This window comes from Salvelinus alpinus, chromosome 4 (assembly GCF_045679555.1).
Source record: "Salvelinus alpinus chromosome 4, SLU_Salpinus.1, whole genome shotgun sequence".
NCBI lineage: Eukaryota > Metazoa > Chordata > Actinopteri > Salmoniformes > Salmonidae > Salvelinus > Salvelinus alpinus.
Genome location: NC_092089.1, coordinates 56,759,507 through 56,781,826, shown reverse-complemented (window position 1 = coordinate 56,781,826; position 22,320 = coordinate 56,759,507). Strand labels below are relative to the sequence as shown.

Sequence of the window (22,320 nt, the reverse complement as noted above, 5' to 3'; positions counted from 1 at the left end):
GTCGTGAGGGAGTTTGTTCCACCATTGGGGTGCCAGAGCAGCGAACAGTTTTGACTGGGCTGAGCGGGAACTGTACTTCCTCAGAGGTAGGGAGGCGAGCAGGCCAGAGGTGGATGAACGCAGTGCCCTTGTTTGGGTGTAGGGCCTGATCAGAGCCTGAAGGTACGGGGGTGCCGTTCCCCTCACAGCTCCGTAGGCAAGCACCATGGTCTTGTAGCGGATGCGAGCTTCAACTGGAAGCCAGTGGAGAGAGCGGAGGAGCGGGGTGACGTGAGAGAACTTGGGAAAGTTGAACACCAGACGGGCTGCGGCGTTCTGGATGAGTTGTAGGGGTTTAATGGCACAGGCAGGGAGCCCAGCCAACAGCGAGTTGCAGTAATCCAGACGGGAGATGACAAGTGCCTGGATTAGGACCTGCGCCGCTTCCTGCGTGAGGCAGGGTCGTACTCTGCGAATGTTGTAGAGCATGAACCTACAGGAACGGGTCACCGCCTTGATGTTAGTTGAGAACGACAGGGTGTTGTCCAGGATCACGCCAAGGTTCTTAGCACTCTGGGAGGAGGACACAATGGAGTTGTCAACCGTGATGGCGAGATCATGGAACGGGCAGTCCTTCCCCGGGAGGAAGAGCAGCTCCGTCTTGCCGAGGTTCAGCTTGAGGTGGTGATCCGTCATCCACACTGATATGTCTGCCAGACATGCAGAGATGCGATTCACCACCTGGTTATCAGAGGGGGGAAAGGAGAAGATTAATTGTGTGTCGTCTGCATAGCAATGATAGGAGAGACCATGTGAGGATATGACAGAGCCAAGTGACTTGGTGTATAGCGAGAATAGGAGAGGGCCTAGAACAGAGCCCTGGGGGACACCAGTGGTGAGAGCACGTGGTGCGGAGACAGATTCTCGCCACGCCACCTGGTAGGAGCGACCTGTCAGGTAGGACGCAATCCAAGCGTGGGCCGCGCCGGAGATGCCCAGCTCGGAGAGGGTGGAGAGGAGGATCTGATGGTTCACAGTATCAAAGGCAACCGATAGGTCTAGAAGGATGAGAGCAGAGGAGAGAGAGTTAGCTTTAGCAGTGCGGAGCGCCTCCGTGACACAGAGAAGAGCAGTCTCAGTTGAATGACTAGTCTTGAAACCTGACTGATTTGGATCTATATATGCACAATAGGCTAAACTGAGTCTACGAATAGACTATGCATTTTATTGAACACCCATTTGATGGTTTACCTGTTCCGTTATTCGCGGGAGAATGTGCTCTGCATAGTTGCCTTTACATGTTGCGCTGCAGCAAACCGCTAATCTTTCATGCATTATAACCAACAGTGTTAACGTTGCTTCATTGTTGCATTGTAACAATTCCACCCAAACGCAACAATGAGTACGTTTACATGCACACAATATTGCGATTATTGTGGATGATCAGATTCATGTAATATAGTTCGATTAAAACGTGTACATGCTTTGCAAGAATAACGATTTTCCTAATCCTGTTTACATGGACGCATCTGAAATCAGTCTACCAGACCGCACTAATACATGCAGAAAATCGCAAATCGAAATAAACGATCTACCACATCGAACATATTATTTTTGGGAAGCATATTTGATTCTGATTTTGGACATAAAGTTTGTATGCGAAAACTACTTCTAAAACGCATACACTCAGTTATTCAGAACTCACTTCACTCGTGCTAAAGATGCTGATGCTAGCACATGCGCAGATAGATCAAATACACCACTTGAACGCCAATTAAGGTGTGTACATGTCCTAATAATTCGAAAGATTTCTCAGAAAACCAGGTGTTTTAATCGATTTATGCTTACTTCGATTTTGACTTTACACAGATTAAGATAAACAGAGTAGGGTGTTTACATGACTATTGCATAATCTGCCTACTGCCATAATCATTAGGATACTAGGGCGGCAGGTAACCTAGTCGTTAGAACGTTGGGCCAGTAACCGAAAGGTTGCTAGATCGAATCCCCAAGGTAAAAGTCTGTCGTTCTGCCCCTAAATAAGGCAGTTCCCCATGCCACATGTTCATTCAAATACAAACTCTACTGGCTCGATAGCCTATGCATAGACACATTCTATATTTTCAGTGTTGACATTGTTGTTTTCAAAGGATACACAAGCGAAGTTGTCTTACATTATTATTATAATTATATAAATATTATAATATTGTTTGTAGCCAAAATATGCGTCCAAACAGAGCAAGATAAACTAATGGGTCATTGTCGATTTGGTTTTGCGAATCGAGAGAGGAATATTAGCGTTCCTGTGACCTCAAGTTAGCTTGCATTAACTTGTTTATGCATGATTTATGTCTCTGTGCTAGAGCCAATATGGAGACATGATAGCCTAATATGGATACTACTCGCTCCTGCATCATGGCTCAGCTGTAGGATAGTTTATGCTAGCGCTTGCTTACGCTTAGATTATACCGACAGTGTTATTGCGCAAAATGATATGCAGCATCATCTGGATATACAGTGGGGAGAACAAGTATTTGATACACTGCCGATTTTGCAGGTTTTCCTACTTACAAAGCATGTAGAGGTCTGTCATTTTTATCATAGGTACACTTCAACTGTGAGAGACGGAATCTAAAACAAAAATCCAGAAAATCACATTGTATGATTTTTAAGTAATTAATTTGCATTTTATTGCATGACATAAGTATTTGATCACCTACCAACCAGTAAGAATTCCGGCTCTCACAGACCTGTTAGTTTTTCTTTAAGAAGCCCTCCTGTTCTCCACTCATTACCTGTATTAACTGCACCTGTTTGAACTCGTTACCTGTATAAAATACACCTGTCCACACACTCAATCAAACAGACTCCAACCTCTCCACAATGGCCAAGACCAGAGAGCTGTGTAAGGACATCAGGGATAAATTGTAGACCTGTACAAGGCTGGGATGGGCTACAGGACAATAGGCAAGCAGCTTGGTGAGAAGGCAACAACTGTTGGCACAATTATTAGAAAATGGAAGAAGTTCAAGATGACGGTCAATCACCCTCGGTCTGGGGCTCCATGCAAGATCTCACCTCGTGGGGCATCAATGATCATGAGGAATGTGAGGGATCAGCCCAGAACTACACGGCAGGACCTGGTCAATGACCTGAAGAGAGCTGGGACCACAGTCTCAAAGAAAACCATTAGTAACACACTACGCCGTCATGGATTAAAATCCTGCAGCGCACGCAAGGTCCCCCTGCTCAAGCCAGCGCATGTCCAGGCCCGTCTGAAGTTTGCCAATGACCATCTGGATGATCCAGAGGAGGAATGGGAGAAGGTCATGTGGTCTGATGAGACAAAAATAGAGCTTTTTGCTCTAAACTCCACTCGCCGTGTTTGGAGGAATAGAAGGATGAGTACAACCCCAAGAACACCATCCCAACCGTGAAGCATGGAGGTGGAAACATCATTCTTTGGGGATGCTTTTCTGCAAAGGGGACAGGACGACTGCACCGTATTGAAGGGAGGATGGATGGGGCCATGTATCGCGAGATCTTGACCAACAACCTCCTTCCCTCAGTAAGAGCATTGAAGATGGGTCGTGGCTGGGTCTTCCAGCATGACAACGACCCGAAACACACAGCCAGGGCAACTAAGGAGTGGCTCCGTAAGAAGCATCTCAAGGTCCTGGAGTGGCCTAGCCAGTCTCCAGACCTGAACCCAATAGAAAATCTTTGGAGGGAGCCGAAAGTCCGTATTGCCCAGCGACAGCCCCGAAACCTGAAGGATCTGGAGAAGGTCTGTATGGAGGAGTGGGCCAAAATCCCTGCTGCAGTGTGTGCAAACCTGGTCAAGAACTACAGGAAACGTATGATCTCTGTAATTGCAAACTAAGGTTTCTGTACCAAATATTCAGTTCTGCTTTTCTGATGTATCAAATACTTATGTCATGCAATAAAATGCAAATTAATTACTTAAAAATCATACAATGTGATTTTCTGGATTTTTGTTTTAGATTCCTTCTCTCACAGTTGAAGTGTACCTATGATAAAAATTACAGACCTCTACATGCTTTGTAAGTAGGAAAACCTGCAAAATTGTCAGTGTATCAAATACTTGTTCTCCCCACTGTATGTGCAACAAAAGTTCAACATTCACCTTCTGCTACCATTTCTGTCAAGCTGTCTACACATACATTTGCATGTGCACATAAATTTGCATGTGAACTACAATTCCGAGGCTGTGTTTTAACGTTTAGAAAAGTCACTCATCACTTTCAAACCGGTTTTCAAAACATATGCTGATATGCCGCTTATATTTCATATCAGTGAGAGAATCTTTCAAATAAAAAATCTACACTTACTGTAGTAGCAGTTTTTCACAGATCCACAAGCTGTGTGCGCCACCAGTTGACGAACTACACTTCCTCCCCATTTATGCTTACACGCAGGTGTTCGGAGCACGCAAAATAAATAATTAGCACTATGTCTTCTGTCTGCCTTCCGTAAACAAACAATGTAACATGGCAATATGGCCTTGTGGGAACACTAACCCTATAAAAGGTGTGTAGTAATTTAATCATTTGTTTTCTAAAAATGAATTCTCGCTGATATGAAAGATACATTCCTTATGGTTCCGAAAATGTAACACAAGCGATGCATGTTAATATTTAGAGCAAGCGCCGGGTCCCCGGGCAGAAGATACTATCTTTGATAGGCGCTCAAGCAGTTAGCGTCTATGAATGGAGTAGAGTTGGACAGGCTTCCTGTGTAGATTAAGACACTGCGGAGCTGACACGAGATATGTCTCTGAAAAAGTACCTCAGTCCAGGGATGAGAAATGCGTTGTACTTCGAATTGTCCCAGTAGCCCAACTGTTACACTGAGAAGATTGAACGACGGCTAGTTTTTAAGTAAACTGACGTTTTCGTTCTCATTCATAACCCGCGGTTATATCCATGGGGAAGACGGGTTCAGGGTCATGAATTATTGTGTGGATGAAAAGCGGGCGGGTTGAATAAAGAAAGCAATACCTTAAATTCATAAATGTATAATTCTTGTGCAGTTTATATTTATAGGCTACATTGAGGTTTTTCTTTCATTATTTTAGGCTAGATATTTGGAATTCGTGCTTAACCCTAAACTGTGGTGCCTAACCAGTGGTGGGAGAAGTACCCAATTGTCATACTTGAGTAAAAGTAAAGATACCTTAATAGAAAATGACTGATTGAGTTGCGTTTTCCGAGTCATATCTCGTGCCATCTCCGCAGTGTCTACATAGGAAGTCTCAGACTCTAGTGCAGCAGTAAGCAAGCGGGTCGGATCTGCTGGCTAAGTCTATACCTGAGTACCATGGGGTGTGCCACAAAATACTGATGAGAATAGATTGTTATGGTACAAAAACTGAATGGGACATTTGATGGAGGATACATTTTCATGGAATGTTTATGTATGAATATTTAAATTGTCATAATTTTATTCCCTTAACTAAAGGGGATTTGATGTTTTCAAGGTCATGATAAAGTAGAGGACATTGGCACATTGTTTGTGTTTGAGCAGAGTAGTCTGTGTGAGGTAGGTGCCAGTGTTTTTGTAGTTAGGCTATGTTGAATGGAGTTACTTGCAGTTCTCTTAATGCTGGACAGTCAGTAATACCAAAGAAACCACAAACTCTGTGGTAATACAGTAGCAAAAAACCGCTGCCTGTTTTGCCAATGTAGTCCTGTCTTACAGAGACTACTTCAAGCAGGATAGTGCAGAGGTGTTGGATGCATAGTGTATCATTATATCAAATTAAATTAAATGTTCTGTCGCATGCGCCGAATACAACTGGTGCACAGTTAAACAAAAATGAAAAAATACAATAAAATAGTAACACAAGGAATAAAAAATGTGATACACAGGGTAGGTTTACAGGGTGTTAAACTGTTAAATCATTTCTGTAACAGAACTATAATATAAAAGCAACATGGAACAATTTCAAAGGTTTTACTGAGTTACAGTTCATACGTATAAGGAAATCAGTCACTTTAAATAAATACATTAGGCCTTAATAAACGCAGCAAAAAAAGACACGTCTCTTTTCAGGACCCTGTCTTTCAAAGATAATTCGTAAAAATCCAAATCATTTCACAGATCTTCATTGTAAAGGGTTTGAACACTGTTTCCCATGCTTGTTCAATGAACCATAAACAATTAATGAACATGCACCTGTGGAACGGTCGTTAAGACACTAACACCTTACAGACGGTAGGCAATTAAAGTCAGTTATGAAAACATAGGACACAAAAGAGACCTTTCTACTGACTCTGAAAAACACCAAAAGAAAGATGCCCAGGGTCCCTGCTCATCTGCGTGAACGTGCCTTAGGCATGCTGCAAGGAGGCATGAGGACTGCAAATGTGGCCAGGGCAGTAAATTGCAATGTCCGTACTGTGAGACGCCTAAGACAGCGCTTACAGGGGGACAGGACGGACAGCTGATCGTCCTCGCAGTGGCAGACCACGTGTAACAACACCTGCACAGGATCGGTACATCCGAACATCACACCTGCGGGACAGGAACAGGATGGCAACAACAACTGCCCGAGTCACACCAGGAAAGCACAATCCCTCCATCAGTGCTCCGACTGTCTGCAATAGGCTAAGAGAGGCTGGACTGAGGGCTTGTAGGCCTGTTGTAAGGCAGGTCCTCACCAGACATCACCAGCAACAATGTCGCCTATGGGCACAAACCCACCTTCGCTGTACCAGACAGGACTGGCAAAAAGTGCTCTTCACTGACGAGTCGCGGTTTTGTCTCACCAGGGGTGATGGTCGAATTCGCGTTTATTGTCAAAGGAATGAGCGTTACACCAAGGGCTGTACTCTGAGCGGGATCGATTTGGAGGTGGAGGGTCCATCATGGTCTGGGGCGGTGTGTCACAGCATCATCGGACTGAGCTTGTTGTCATTGTAGGCAATCTCAACGCTGTGCGTTACAGGGAAGATATCCTCCCTCATGTGGAACCCTTCCTGCAGGCTCATCCTGATATGACCCTCCAGCATGACAATGCCACCAGCCATACTGCTCGTTCTGTGCGTGATTTCCTGCAAGACAGGAATGTCAGTGTTCTGTCATGGCCATCGAAGAGCCTGGATCTCAATCCCATTGTTCACATGTGGGACCTGTTGGATCGGAGGGTGACATTCCCCCCCCAGAAATGTCCGGGAACTTGCAGGTTCCTTGGTGGAAGAGTGGGGTAACATCTCACAGCAAGAACTGGCAAATCTGGTGCAGTCCAATAGGAGGAGATTTTTCAATGCCGATACCGATTATTGGAGGACCATCGGCCGATTTTATTTATGTATTAATGAATTCATTCATTTGTAATAATGACAATTACAACAATACTGAATGAACACTTTTATTTTAACTTTATATAATACATCAATCAAATCAATTTAGCCTCAAATAAATAATGAAACATGTTCAATTTGGTTTAAATAATGCAAAAACAAAGTGTTGGAGAAGAAAGTAAAAGTGCAATATGTGCCATGTAAAAAAGCTAACGTTTAAGTTCCTTGCTCAGAACATGAGAACATATGAAAGCTGGTGGTTCCTTTTTACATGAGACTTCAATATTCCCAGGTATGAAGTTTTAGGTTGTAGTTATAGGAATTATAGGACTATTTCTCTCTATACGATTTGTATTTCATATACCTTTGACTATTGGATGTTCTTGCAGGCACTTTAGTATTGCCAGTGTAACAGTATAGCTTCCGTCCCTCTCCTCACCCCTACCTGGGCTCGAACCAGGAACACATCGACAACAGCCATCCTCAAAGCATCGTTACCCATCGCTCCACAAAAGCTGCGGCCCTTGCAGAGCAAGGGGAACAACTACTCCAAGTCTCAGAGCGAGTGACGTCACCGATTGAAACGCTATTAGCGTGCACCCCGCTAACTAGCTAGCCATTTCACATCAGTTACACCAGCCTAATCTCGGGAGTTGCTGGCAAAATGCACGAAAGTGCTGTTTGAATAAATGCCTGCTGGTGCCTACCATCTCTCAGTCAGACTGCTCTATCAAATATCAAATCATAGACTTAATTATAACATAATAACACAGAAATACGAGCCTTTGGTCATCAAAACAAAACGTTCACTGAAAGAACGTTTATTCTTTCAGTGAAAGAAAGTCTAAATATTCCTGTTACATTGCACAGCCTTCAATGTTATGTCATAATTACGTACAATTCTGGCAAATTAGTTCGCAACGAGCCAGGCGGCCCAAACTTTTGCATATACCCTGACTCTGCGTGCAATGAACGCAAGAGAAGTGACACAATTTCACCTGGTTAATATTGCCTGCTAACCTGGATTTCTTTTAGCTAAATATGCAGGTTTAAAAATATATATTTCTGTGTATTGATTTTAAGAAAGGCATTGATGTTTATGGTTAGGTACAGTCGTGCAACGATTGTGCTTGTTTCGCAAATGCGCTTTTGTTAAATCATCCCCCGTTTGGCGAAGTTGGCTGTCTTTGTTAGGAAGAAATAGTCTTCACACAGTTCGCAACGAGCCTGGCGGCCCAAACTGCTGCATATACCCTGACTGTTGCAAGAGAAGTGACACAATTTCCCTAGTTAAAAGAAATTCATGTTAGCAGGCAATATTAACTAAATATGCAGGTTTAAAAATATATACTTGTGTATTGATTTTAAGAAAGGCATTGATGTTTATGGTTAGGTACACGTTGGAGCAACGGCAGTTTGGCCGGTAGGGATATCCTTGTCTCATCGCGCTCCAGCGACTCCTGTGGCGGGCCGGGCGCAGTGCGCGCTAACCGAGGGGGGCGGGTGCACGGTGTTTCCTCCGACACATTGGTGCGGCTGGCTTCCGGGTTGGAAGCGCGCTGTGTTAAGAAGCAGTGCGGCTTGGTTGGGTTGTGCTTCGGAGGACGCATGGCTTTCGACCTTCGTCTCTCCCGAGCCCGTACGGGAGTTGTAGCGATGAGACAAGATAGTAATTACTAGCGATTGGATACCACGAAAATTGGGGAGAAAAGGGGATAAAATAATAAAAAATATTTAAAAAAATAAAATAAAGGTAACACCAAATACTGACTGTTACTTTTGATTTTGAACCCCCTTTGTTCAGGAACACATTATTCAATTTCTGTTAGTCATATGTGTGTGGAACTTGTTCAGTTTATTTCTCGGTTGTTGAATCTTGTTATGTTCATACAAATATTTACACATGTTAAGTTTGCTGAAAATGAACGCAGTTGACTGTGAGAGGACGTTTCTTTTTTTGCTGAGTTTGTATGGATTTGACATGACTAGGAATTCAGATTTGCATCTCTTGGTCACAGATACCTTAAAAGAAAAGGTAGGGGCGTGGATCGGAAAACCGGTCAGTATCTGGTGGGACCACCATTTTCCTCATGCAGCGCGACACATCTCACTTGCGTAGAGTTGCTCAAGCTGTTGATTGTGGCCTGTGGAATGTTGTCCCACTCTTCTTCAATGGCTGTACGAAGTTGCTGGGTATTTGCGGAAATTGGAACGCGCTGTCATACAGGTCGATCCAGAGCATCCCAAACATGCTGAAGGGGTGACATGTTTGGTGAGTATGTGGGCCATGGAAGAACTGGGACCTTTTCACCTTCCAGGAATTGTGAACAGATCCTTGCGACATGGGGCCATGCGTTATCATGCTGAAACATGAGGTGCTGGTGGCGGATGAATGGCACGACAATGGACCTCAGGATCTCATCATGGAATCTCTGTGCATTCAAATTGCCGTCGATAAAATGTAATTGTGTTCGTTGTCCGTAGTTTATGCCTGCCCATACCATTACAATGCCTAAATGCAGTCAGATCAAGATCCTGGTGAGGACAACGAGCACACAGATGACAGTTTGTGCAGAAATTCTTCGATTGTGCAAACTCAGTTTCATCAGCTGTCTGGGTGGCTGGTCTAAGATGATCCTGCAGGTGAAGAAGCTGGATGTGGAGACCCTGGGCTGGCATGGTTACACGTGGTCTGTGGTTGTGAGGCTGGTTGGATGTACTGCCAAATTCTCTAAAACGATGTTGGATGCGGCATATGGTAGAGAAATTAACATGAAATTCTTTGGAAACAGCTCTGGTGGACATTCCTGCAGTCAGCATGCCAATTGCACGCTCCTTCTAATCATGAGACATCTGTGGCATTATGTTGTGTGACACAACCGAACATTTTAGTGTCCTTTTATTGTCCCCAGCACAAGGTGCACCTGTGTAATGATCATGCTGTTTAATCAGCCTCTTGATTAAACTTTGCCAAACCTTTCAGGTGTATGTATTATCTTGGCAAAGGAGAAATGCTGATTAACAGGAATATAAACAAATGTATAAACAACATTTAAGAGAAATAAGCTTTTTGTGCGTATGGAAAATTTCTGGGATCTTTTATTTAATCTCATGAAACATGGGACCAATACTTTACATGTTGCGTTTTATATTTTTGTTCAGTATATTTCCCTCTTCAGTGCACATGATTAAAAAAACATTTTTTACACCTTTTCTTTCACCCCAATTTTGTAGTATTCAATTGGTAGTTAGTCTTGTCCCATTGCCGCAACTCCCGTATGGACTCGGGAGAGTGACAGCGCCACTCAGGAGGCACTTTTTCATATTTTCTACACCTGTTACTAGGCTACTAGTGGGTTCGTTCCTGTATCTGTACTGTCTGTTTTGGCCACCTCCAATACTTGCCCCATAAAACTGTATCTCATTATCTGATGCTGACTATTTGTTGCCTGAGAGGTCTTGAAGTTCATTTGCCTGTCAGAGAAAACACTGTCTCAGTGCTCTTGGAGTGCTCGCCACATCCTATTGGAATGCACTGTAATGGGTAATGGGCCATTATAAGCTGAGCAGGATGCTTAACCCATCAGTTGGGCATGATTCAGTTATACCAAAGAGGAGACCGGTCTCTGACAAGCCACTTCAATAGCTCTCAGCCAGGGTTTCCGTCAGGAAAATGTTGCGCCGGACAACATGATCGGGAAGATTTAAATTTACCGGCCATATTGAGAAATGTACCTGACCCATATGCATTGGGTGCATAACCCATTAGGGTGTCCACACATGGTTCTCAGAATGACAGAAATCACATTTAGATTATGGTAATGCATCTTAACAGAACATGCAACTCATGTAATGAAGCAGCCAATAAAACGTCCTTTACAAAAATTGTCCACAATGCAATTCGCTGGAAAACCCCATTCTAAACGGCACACCAGGGAAAACCCCATTCTAAACAGCGCACCTGATAGCAGTTCCATGTGACAGAGATGAAAATGTCTGTCAGAAACTTTGAAAGAGGGTGAATCTAAAGATACAACAACTCAAATGGGTTGCTAATATGAGTAGGATTGTGCCTTTAAATTGAAAACCAATAGAACTGGAGAGAAATGGCGTAGTGGTTGGTCCAATGGGGAAGTAAATGGTAATACATTTGCCAAAATTAAATAATTTCTCCTGTCTATACAGGGAAGTGATAAAAGGCATCGCTGATTTATTGATTTGCGGCTGTCAGTAAAAAGCATCTAAAATATGTGTGAAGATAATGTGTCTTGATTTATCATTTAAAATGTTGAGACAAGAAGTGTGTGGCGACGATATAGGCGTCTCTCCAGAATGGCATTCATTGTTTTATTGATTCCCCATTTACATATGTCACCAGTAGTAAATGTACCGTTAATCCCTGTCATTTGGTTGCATTAATTTGGTTGTCACTCTATAGCTAAGGAAGAAGCTAAATGGAAGAGTGATTGGGGAGGTTGTACAGTGCATTCGGAAAGTATTCAGACCCTTTCCCTTTTTCCACATTTTTTTTACGTGACAGCCTTATTTTAAAATAGATTAAATAATAGTTATACCCCATAATTGTCACACCCTGGCCTTAGTTATCTTTGTTTTCTTTATCATTTTAGTTAGGTCAGGGTGTGACATGGGGGATGTATGTGTTTTGTATTGTCTAGGGGGTTTTGTATGTTTATGGGGCAGTGTCTAGTCTAGGTGTATGTATGTCAATGGTTGCCTAGATTGGTTCTCAATTAGAGACAGCTGTCTATCGTTGTCTCTGATTGGGAGCCATATTTAGTCAGCCATAGTCATTAGGTAGTTTGTGGGTGATTGTCTATGTGTAAGTTGCCTGTGTCTGCACTTGTCATTATATAGCTTCACGTTTCGTTGTTTTGTTTAGTTTGTAAGTGTTCTTCGTCTTCGTTGATTAAATATGTGTTCATTTCACGCTGCGCCTTGGTCCTCCTCTCTTTCACGTAACGACGATCGTGACAATAATGACAAAGCAAAAACATGTTTCCCGAAATTTTGGCAAATATATATATTTTTAAATGACAGAAGTACCTTATTTACATAAGTATTCATACCCATTGCTATGAGACTTAAAATTGAGCTCAGATGCATTGATCACCCTTGAGATGCTTCTACAACTTTATTGTAGTCCACCTGTGGTAAATTGAATTGATTGGACATGATTTGGAAAGGCACCCACCTGTCTATACAAGGTCCCACAGTTGACAGTGTGGGACCTTGTATAGACAGGTGGGTGCCAAGAGAAAAAAACAAGCCATGACGTCGAAGGAATTGAGCTCCGAAGAGCTTAGAGACATGATTGTGACGAGGCACAGATCTGGGGAAGGGTACCGAAACATTTCTGCAGCATTGAAGCTCCCCAATAAAACAGTGGCCTCCATTCTTAAATGGAAGAAGTTTGGAACCACCAAGACTGTTCCTAGAGCTGGCTGCCCAGCCAAACTGAGCAACAAGGGGAGAAGGGCCTTGGTCAGGTAGGTGACCAAGAACCCAATGGTCACTCTGACAGAGCTCCAGAGTTCCTCTCTGGAGATGGGATAATCTTCCAGAAGGACAACCATCTCTGCAACACTCTTCCAGACAGAAGCCACCCCTCAGTAAAAGGCACATGACAGCTCGCTTGGAGTTTGCCAAAAGGCAACTAAAGGACTTTCAGACGTTTAGAAACAAGATTCTCTGGTCTGATGAAACCAAGATTGAACTCTGAATGTTGAGCATCACGTCTGGAGTAAACCTTGCACCATCCCTACAGTGAAGCATCAAGCTGTGGGGGTGTTTTTCAGCGGCAGGGACTGGGAGACTAGTCAGGATCGAGGGAAAGATTAACGGAGGAAAGTACAGCGATCCTTGATGAAAACCTGCTTGAGTGCTCAGGACCTCAGACTGGGGCGACCGTTCACCTTCCAACAGGATAACGATCCTAAGCACACAGCCAAGGCATCACAGGAGTGGCTTCGGGACAAGTCTCTGAATGTCCTTGAATGGCCCAGCCAGAGCCCAGACTTGAACTCGATCAAACATCTCTGGAGAGACCTGAAAATGGCTGTGCGGTGGCGCTCCCCATCCAACCTGACAGAGCTTGAGAGGTTCTGCAGAGAAAAATGGGAGAAACTCCCCAAATACAGGTGTGCCAAGCTTGTTAGAATAAGGGTGTCACGTAGCAAAATATGGTCAAGGGGTATCAATACTTTCCGAAAACACTGTATGTTCTTTAACTTTTACTGCCTCAGAAACCCGGATCCGGGAGCACCCCCCACCCCCCACACACTGATTAGCATAGATAGCATAGCTTCAGAAGTAGATAGTAGCATCTAAATATCATTAAATCACAAGTCCAAGACACCAGATGAAAGATACAGATCTTGTGAATAAAGCCACCATTTCAGATTTTTAAAATGTTTTACAGGGAAGACAAAATATGTAAATCTATTAGCTAAACACGTTAGCAAAATACACCACTATTCTAACTCCATCAGTTTCTTACTCCTTCAGGTGCTATCACCAATTCGGCTCAACTAAGATATTGATAGCCAATAACCTATAAAAAAAACCATCAGATGACAGTCTGATAACATATTCATGGTATAGGATAGTTTTTGTTAGAAAAAAGTGCATATTTCAGGTAGAAATCACAGTTTACAATTGCACCGACCATCACAAATCCACTAGAATTACTAGATAGAGCAACGTGTATGACCAATTTACTCATCATAAAACATTTCATAAAAATAGACAAAGCATAGCAATGGAAAGACCCAGTTCTTGTGATTTCAGACCATATTTCAGATTTTCTAAGCGTTTTTCAGCGAAAACACAATAAATCGATAAGTTAGCATACTACATGTTCCAACGTTACCAGAGCATCGATTCCAGCCAAAGAGCGCTATAACGTAACCACCGCCAAAAGATATTAATTTTTTCACTAACCTTCTCAGAATTCTTCCGATGACACTCCTGTAACATCATTTTACAACATACATATACAGTTTGTTCGAAAAGGTGCATATTTAGCCATACAAAACCGTGGTTACACAATGAAAATACTAGGAAATCAAGCCTCAATATGTCTGACGTCATCTATCAGAGTGATCTAGTTTAATTAAAAGCTAATCATATACTTGACTAAAAAATACAGGGTTGACAGGAATCGAAAGACAAATTAGTTCTTAATGCAACCGCTGATTTACATTTTTAAAATTATCCTTACTTTTCAATACAGGGTTGGCCAAGTGAAGCTATACCAAACAAAATGGCGATGTATGCGTTTAAAATATTTCGACAGAAACACGGTTTATCATATTAAATATTGCTTACTTTGAGCTGATCTTCCATCATATTCTTGGGCAATGTATCCTTTCTATGTTATAAACGTCTTTTGGTCGATAGATGTCCTCTGTCCTTCGAAATGTCCATCACCAACGACCGACACCCTAAAGCGTGTCCAAACTTTCAGAGTGCACGACAAAGAAATTCCTCAAAATCGCACTAAACGGATATAAATTGATATAAAACGGTTAAAATTCACTACATTATGATGTTTTTAACAACTATAACGACTGAAAACATGACCGGAGAAATACTGCTGGTTAGAAAACGATTTGGAACGAGGCAGGTCCGATGGCCTTCACGCTTGAGGCGCACGTTGAGAAAGAGGGGTCTCTGTACATTTTTGTCATTTATAATGGCTGTGAACGTCCCATAGACTTCATTGAAAACGTGATGACGTACAGACACCCAGAGGAAGACGTAGGTAGTGTCGGTTTCTTCATAGCATTCACTGTGGCCTTATAAACAGACCCCAGATCAGAGGTAAAAATTTCTGAAATCTGAACCCTGTCATGAAAAGTGCTGTAGAAATTGTTCTGTACCACTCAGAGACAAAATTTCAACTCCTATAGAAACTATAGACTGTTTTCTATCCAATAATAACAATAATATGCATATTGTACGATCAAGAATTGAGTACGAGGCAGTTTAATTTGGAAATGTAAAAAAAAAAATAATGCTAACAGCTCCCCCTATTGACAAAAGGTTAATCATGGCTTAAGCAACAAAAGAGGGATTCTTATTCTTATTGGTAATCAGATTAGCTAATATCCATGTGACTATAGGAGATTCTCACGGGAGATGGATTATGTTAGAAATATCAGTGGACAATTTACGTTTTTTGTCTCATCAACCTCCATGCCTCAAAATTGTACAATTCATTATTCTTTGAGAGGAGACAATACAGAAATTGAAGGATTGTAACAAACAAATTATAATGGTTTGAGATTTTAATACAGTGATAGATTCAGTAATCGATAGAACTGGGAGCCGCATGTCAAATTATCACCTACAAGCTCTTTCAGCAATCAGGGGAATATATCCTCTCTGGATCTAGTAGATATCGGGAGATTTAAAAGTCCCCAGTCAATTAGATATACTTGGCGAAGAAGGGAGAAGGCGAGACTAATTTATTATTATTTTATTTGCTTTTTACTCAGTTCTACGGTATCAAACTGTTATTGCAGAACATTTATGTTCAAAGTACTCTGTTATTACAATCCAACTTGTCAGTGAGGAATTCCCAAGAGGTCCAGGGTTTTGGAAGTTTAACCAATCCTTACTGGAGGATGTGAATTTTATTCATAACAATTTATTTTAAACATAATTTCATTATTTAACCACAGTACAGACGCAGATGATCCGCATATTGTATGGGATGCCATCAAATGCGCTTTCAGTGGGCATGTGATAAAACATGCCTCTTGGAGAAAGAAAAGGTTTTTGCCAAGGAAAAGCTTTTTAAACAGAGGACATCATTGCTCTAAACCAACAAATTGATTTAAATTTCAACATTACAATTACTCAATGGAAAACAAAGAAAGCTAGAGAGACTTCATCAACAGGTCGTTGGTGGTATCATCTATACTGTAGGTCTAAAACCACGTGGATGGAACATGGTGAAAAATACTCCATATATTTCATGCATTTACAGCAGAGAAATTTTGCCTGAAAAAAGATCAACTCATTTTATAGAATTGCATTATTATTTCAAACAGTTGTTCAAACAGAAGCTAGCCCTACAATCTCACAAGCATTCACAGACAAGCATTTCGCTACACCCCCAATAACATCTGCTAAATATGTGTATGTGGCCAATACAATTTGATTTGAGATTTTTTTTGTATTGAATATCACCCACCTGAAACGTACAGATGAGCAGCAGCTTTTAGGTGAAGGTTTGATCACAGAGGAGGAATTACATTATGCCATTGAGTCATTCAAAATGGGAGAGTTCCCACTTTTAGATGGAATTCCAATTGAGGCATGTAAAATGTTCTTCACAGAACCTAAGAAACCCTTACTATTCTTTCGATGCTGTAAGCCAATCCGACACCCAACAGGAGGGAGACTCCTCACGTTACTTGGTTGTAATGTCCGTATACTGTCAATGTATTTCCTTGAGAGTTAGAAACTTCAAGTTGTAGAAACATCTTAAGGATGATCAATGGAAACAGAATGCACCTGAGCTCAAGTTCGAGTCTCATAGCAAAGGGTCTGAATACTTTTGTAAAAAAGGTTTTTGTTTTTTTGTTTGTAATACATTTGCAAAAATGTAATTAAAAAACAACAGTTTTTGCTTTGTCGTTATGGGGTATTGGGTGTAGATTGATGAGGAAAATATATTTTAGAATAAGGCTGTAACCTAATAAAATGTGGAAAAAGTCAAGGGGTCTGAATACTTTCCTAGTGTACTGTATATCCCAATCCAAACTGGATTTCAGCGAAATGTACTAAATTTTCACACACAACCTCCAACCTTTTCATCAATTTAAACATTTCTCTACCAAAATAGCACAATTTATTTTTAGCATTGCATCTCCATTACTTCAGGAGGCAATGGTTACACTTCCAATTCTATTCTCCCGAATACCCTGAGGAAGTTCTTCAGCAACTTATTTAGTACAACACAAATATTGATATTAATGGCTAACCTCTTTTGTTGGCAATCTTATTGAAAAACACATTTTCTAAATGACATTGTGGACAAGGACAGAAAATGGTTTGATTTTGGAACATTGTGTAGAACCTACAGGGATATTTGTACCAATCATACATGTGCTCAATTAGTGTCTGCTATACCCCCCACATGGAAAGTTAAGATGAAGAAAGGAAAGCACAAGTTAACTATGCTGTCCTACTCTAAAAAAACTATAAATGGATACAAAATGATAAATATAACTTATCTGCAATGCCATAAAAATTAGGAAGATATCTTTGACAACCCAATACCATGGAAGCAGGTCTGAGCCTTTCAGTTAAAGGTATTTTATAAAATTCTGTCAACAAAGACAATGTTTTGTATTTGGTTTATTGAGCAAGACTCGAAATGCAGATTCTGTCATAATGAGGAGGACATAATGCATTTGTATTGGTACTGTTTGACAGTAAGCTTATTTTGGCTACAGATTCAAGGCTGGCTTTCCCATCGCTCCATCAAACTACAGTTGAAGTCGTAAGTTTACATACACTTAGGTTGGAGTCATTAAAACTTGTTTTTCAACCACTCCACACATTTCTTGTTAACAAACTATAGTTTTGTCAAGTCGGTTAGGACATCTACTTTGTGCACGACACAAGTTATTTTTCCAACAATTGTTTACAGACAGATTATTTCACTGTATCACAATTCCAGTGGGTCAGAAGTTTACAAACACCAAGTTGACTGTGCCTTTAAACAGCATGGAAAATTCCAGAAAATGTCATGGTTTAGAAGCTTCTGATAGACTAATTCACATAATTTGAGTCAATTGGAGGTGTACCTGTGGATGTATTTCAAGGCCTACCTTCAAACTCAGTGCCTCTTTGCTTGACATCATGGGAAAATCAAAAGAAATCAGCCAAGACCTCAGAAAAAAAATTGTAGACCTCCACAAGTCTGGTTCATCCTTGGGAGCAATTTCCAAATGCCTGAAAGTACCACGTTCATCTGTACTAACAATAGTACGCAAGTATAAACACCATGGGACCACGCAGCCGTCATACCGCTCAGGAAGGAGACGCCTTCTGTCTCCTAGAGATGAACGTACTGTGGTGCGAAAAGTGCAAATCAATCCCAGAACAACAGCAAAGGACCTTGTGAAGATGCTGGAGGAAACCGGTACAAAAGTATCTATATCCACAGTAAAACAAGTCCTATATCGACATAACCTGAAAGGCCGCTCAGCAAGGAAGAAGCCACTGCTCCAAAACCTCAAAGCCAGACTACGGTTTACAACTGCACATGGGGGCAATGATTGTCCTCTGGTCTGATGAAACAAAAATAGAACTGTTTGGCCATAATGACCATTTTTATGTTTGGAGGAAAAAGGGGGAGGCTTGCAAGCCGAAGAACACTATCCCAACCGTGAAGCACGGCGGTGGCAGGATCATTTTGTGGGGGTGCTTTGCTGCAGGAGGGACTGGTGCACTTCTCAAAATAGATGGCATCATGAGGTTGGAAAATTGTAGATATATTGAAGCAACATCTCAAGACATCAGTCAGGAAGCTTGGTCGCAAATGGGTCTTCCAAATGGACAATGACCCCAAACATACTTCCAAAGTTGTGGCAAAATGGCTTAAGGACAACAAAGTCAAGGTATTGGAGTGGCCATCACAAAGCCCTGACCTCAATCCTATAGAAAATTTGTGGGCAGAACTGAAAAAGCGTGTGTGAGCAAGGAGGCCTACAAACCTGACTCAGTTACACCAGCTCTGTCAGGAGGAATGGGCCAACTTATTGTGGGAAGCTTGTGCAAGGCTACCCAAAACATTTGACCCAAGTTAAACAATCTAAAAGCAATGCTACCAAATACTAATTGAGTGTATGTTAACTAGAGGTCGACCGATTATGATTTTTCAACGCCGATACCAATTACTCGGACGATTTTCATATATATATTTGTAATAATGACAATTACAACAATACTGAATGAACACTTATTTTAACTTAATATAATACATCAATAAAATGAATTCAGTCTCAAATAATGAAACATGTTCAATTTGGTTTAAATAATGCAAAAACAAAGTGTTGGAGAAGAAAGTAAAAGTGCAATATGTGCCATGTAAGAAAGCTAACGTTTAAGCTCCTTGCTCAGAACATGAGAACATATGAAAGCTGGTGGTTCCTTTTAACATGAGTCTTCAATATTCCCAGGTAAGAAGTTTTAGGTTTGTCCCGTTCTGACCTTAGTTCTTTTGTTATTTCTTTGTTTTAGTATGGTCAGGGTGTGAGTTGGGTGGGTTATCTATGTTTGTGTTTCTATGTTGTTTTTTTCGTTTGGCCTGGTATGATTCTCAATCAGAGGCAGGTGTCGTTAGTTGTCTCTGATTGAGAATCATACTTAGGTAGCCTTTTTTCACCTGGGATTCGTGGGTGGTTGTCTTCCGTGTCTGTGTGTTCCACACGGAACTGTTTCGGTTTTCGTTCGTTCAATTTATTGTTTTGTATTTCAGTGTTCAGTTTGTTCTATTAAAGTTTCATCATGAACACTTACAATGCTGCGCTTTGGTCCTCCTCTCTTTCTCCAGACGAGGATTGTTACAAGGTTGTAGTTATTATAGGACTATTTCTCTCTGACCATTTGTTGTTCATATACCTTTGACTATTGGATGTTCTAATAGGTACTTTAGTATTCCCAGCCTAATCTTGGGAGTTGATAGGCTTGAAGTCATAAACAGCGCAATGCTTGAAGCACAGCGAAGAGCTGCTGGCAAATGCAGGAAAGTGCTGTTTGAATGAATGCTTACGAGCCTGCTGCTGCCTACCACTGCTCAGTCAGACTGCTCTATCAAATCATAGACGTAATTATAATATAATAACACACAGAAATACGATCCTTAGGTCATTAATATGTTCAAATCCGGAAACTATCATTTCAAAAACAAAACATTTATTCTTTCAGTGAAATACGGAACCGTTCCGTATTTTATCTAACGGGTGGCATCCATAAGTCTAAATATTGCTGTTATATTGCACAACATTCAATGTTATGTCATAATTATGTAAAATTCTGGCAAATGAATTACAGTCTTTGTTAGGAAGAAATGGTCTTCACACAGTTCGCAACAAGCCAGGCGGCCCAAACTGCTGCATTTAACCTGACTCTGCTTGCACAGAACGCAAGAGAAGTGACACAATTTCCCTAGTTAAAATACATTTATGTTAGCAGGCAATATTAACTAAATATGCAGGTTTAAAAATATATACTTGTGTATTGATTTTAAGAAAGGCATTGATGTTTATGGTTAGGTACATATTGGTGCAATGACAGTGCTTTTTTCGCATGCGCTTGTTAAATCACCCGTTTGGCGAAGTAGGCTGTGATTCAATGATAAATGAACAGCCACCGCATCGATTATATGCAACGCAGGACAAGCTAGCTAAACTAATAATATCATCAACCATGTGTAGTTAACTAGTGATTATGTTAAGATTGATTGTTTTTTATAAGATAAGTTTAATGCTAGCTAGTACCTTAACTTGGCTCCTTGCTGCACTCGCATAACAGGTAGTCAGCCTGCCACGCAGTCTCCTCGTGGAGTGCAATGTAATCGGCCATAATCAGTGTTCAAAAATGCTGATTACCGATTGTTATGAAAACGTGAAATTGGCCCTAATTAATCGGTCATTCCGATTAATCGGTCGACCTCTAATGTAAGCTTCTGACCCACTGGGAATGTGATGAAAGAAATAAAACCTGAAATAAATCATTCTCTCTACTATTATTCTGACAGTGGTGATCCTAGTGGTAATCCTAACTGACCTAAGACAGGGAATTTTTACTAGGATTAAATGTCAGGAACTGTGAAAAACTGAATTTAAATGTATTTGGCTGAGGTGTATGTAAACTTGAATCCTCAGCTTGTCTTTGGTGACCTCATTGTCCACAGTCCTTAAATTGACAGTACAATACTTCTGCTAGGTAAAATATTCATATTCAAAACACAAAATTCTACATGTCTAACACCAACTTTTTAAAAACATTTTGTTAGACACCGATTCCTCCTTGAAATTATAATTGCTATTAGAAATCAGAAAATTCAACAGCATTAAAGAAAGTGGGAGATGCTAAGCAATGGGAGTATTGAGAAACTCTTTAGGCATATTTTTTTGACCAAGTCGATTAGAGTTCTATTGAACAATATTAATTAAAGCAAATATATGTTATTAGAATGGTAAAATTGTCCAAATGCAATGGAATGTAAGCTACTGTACTTATTTATTTTTGTATTAGGCTACACCATGGCATTGCTAATAACTGTTGTCCAAATCAAATCAAATGTATTTATATAGCCCTTCTTACATCAGCTGATATCTCAAAGTGCTGTACAGAAACCCAGCCTAAAACCCCAAACAGCAAGTAATGCAGGTGTAGAAGCACGGTGGCTAGGAAAAACTCCCTAGAAAGGCCAAAACCTAGAAAGAAACCTAGAGAGGAACCAGGCTATGAGGGGTGGTCAGTCCTCTTCTGGCTGTGCCGGGTGAAGATTATAACAGAACATGGCCAAGATGTTCAAATGTTCATAAATGACCAGCATGGTCAAATAATAATAATCACAGTAGTTGTCGAGGGTGCAACAAGTCAGCACCTCAGGAGTAAATGTCAGTTGGCTTTTCACAGCTGATCATTACGAGTATCTCTACCGCTCCTGCTGTCTCTAGAGAGTTGGAAACAACAGGTCTGAGACAGGTAGCACGTCCGGTGAACAGGTCAGGGTTCCATAGCCGCAGGCAGAACAGTTGAAACATGGCCAGGTGGACTGGGGACAGCAAGGAGTCATCATGCCAGGTAGTCCTGAGGCATGGTCCTAGGGCCAGGTCCTCCGAGAGAGAGAAAGAAAGAGAGAATTAGAGAGAGCATACTTAAATTCACACAGGACACCGGATAAGACAGGAGAAGTACAGACTGACCCTAGCCCCCCGACACATACACTACTGCAGCATAAATACTG

General features: G+C 41.3%; 1 protein-coding gene across 2 annotated transcripts in view; it reads left to right on the top strand.

Annotated features, from left to right (window-relative positions):
* The window catches only part of LOC139574013 (phosphatase and actin regulator 4B-like), an 82,219-nt gene that overhangs the window by 1,005 nt on the left and 58,894 nt on the right, over positions 1-22,320 (top strand). The window lies entirely within an intron of this gene.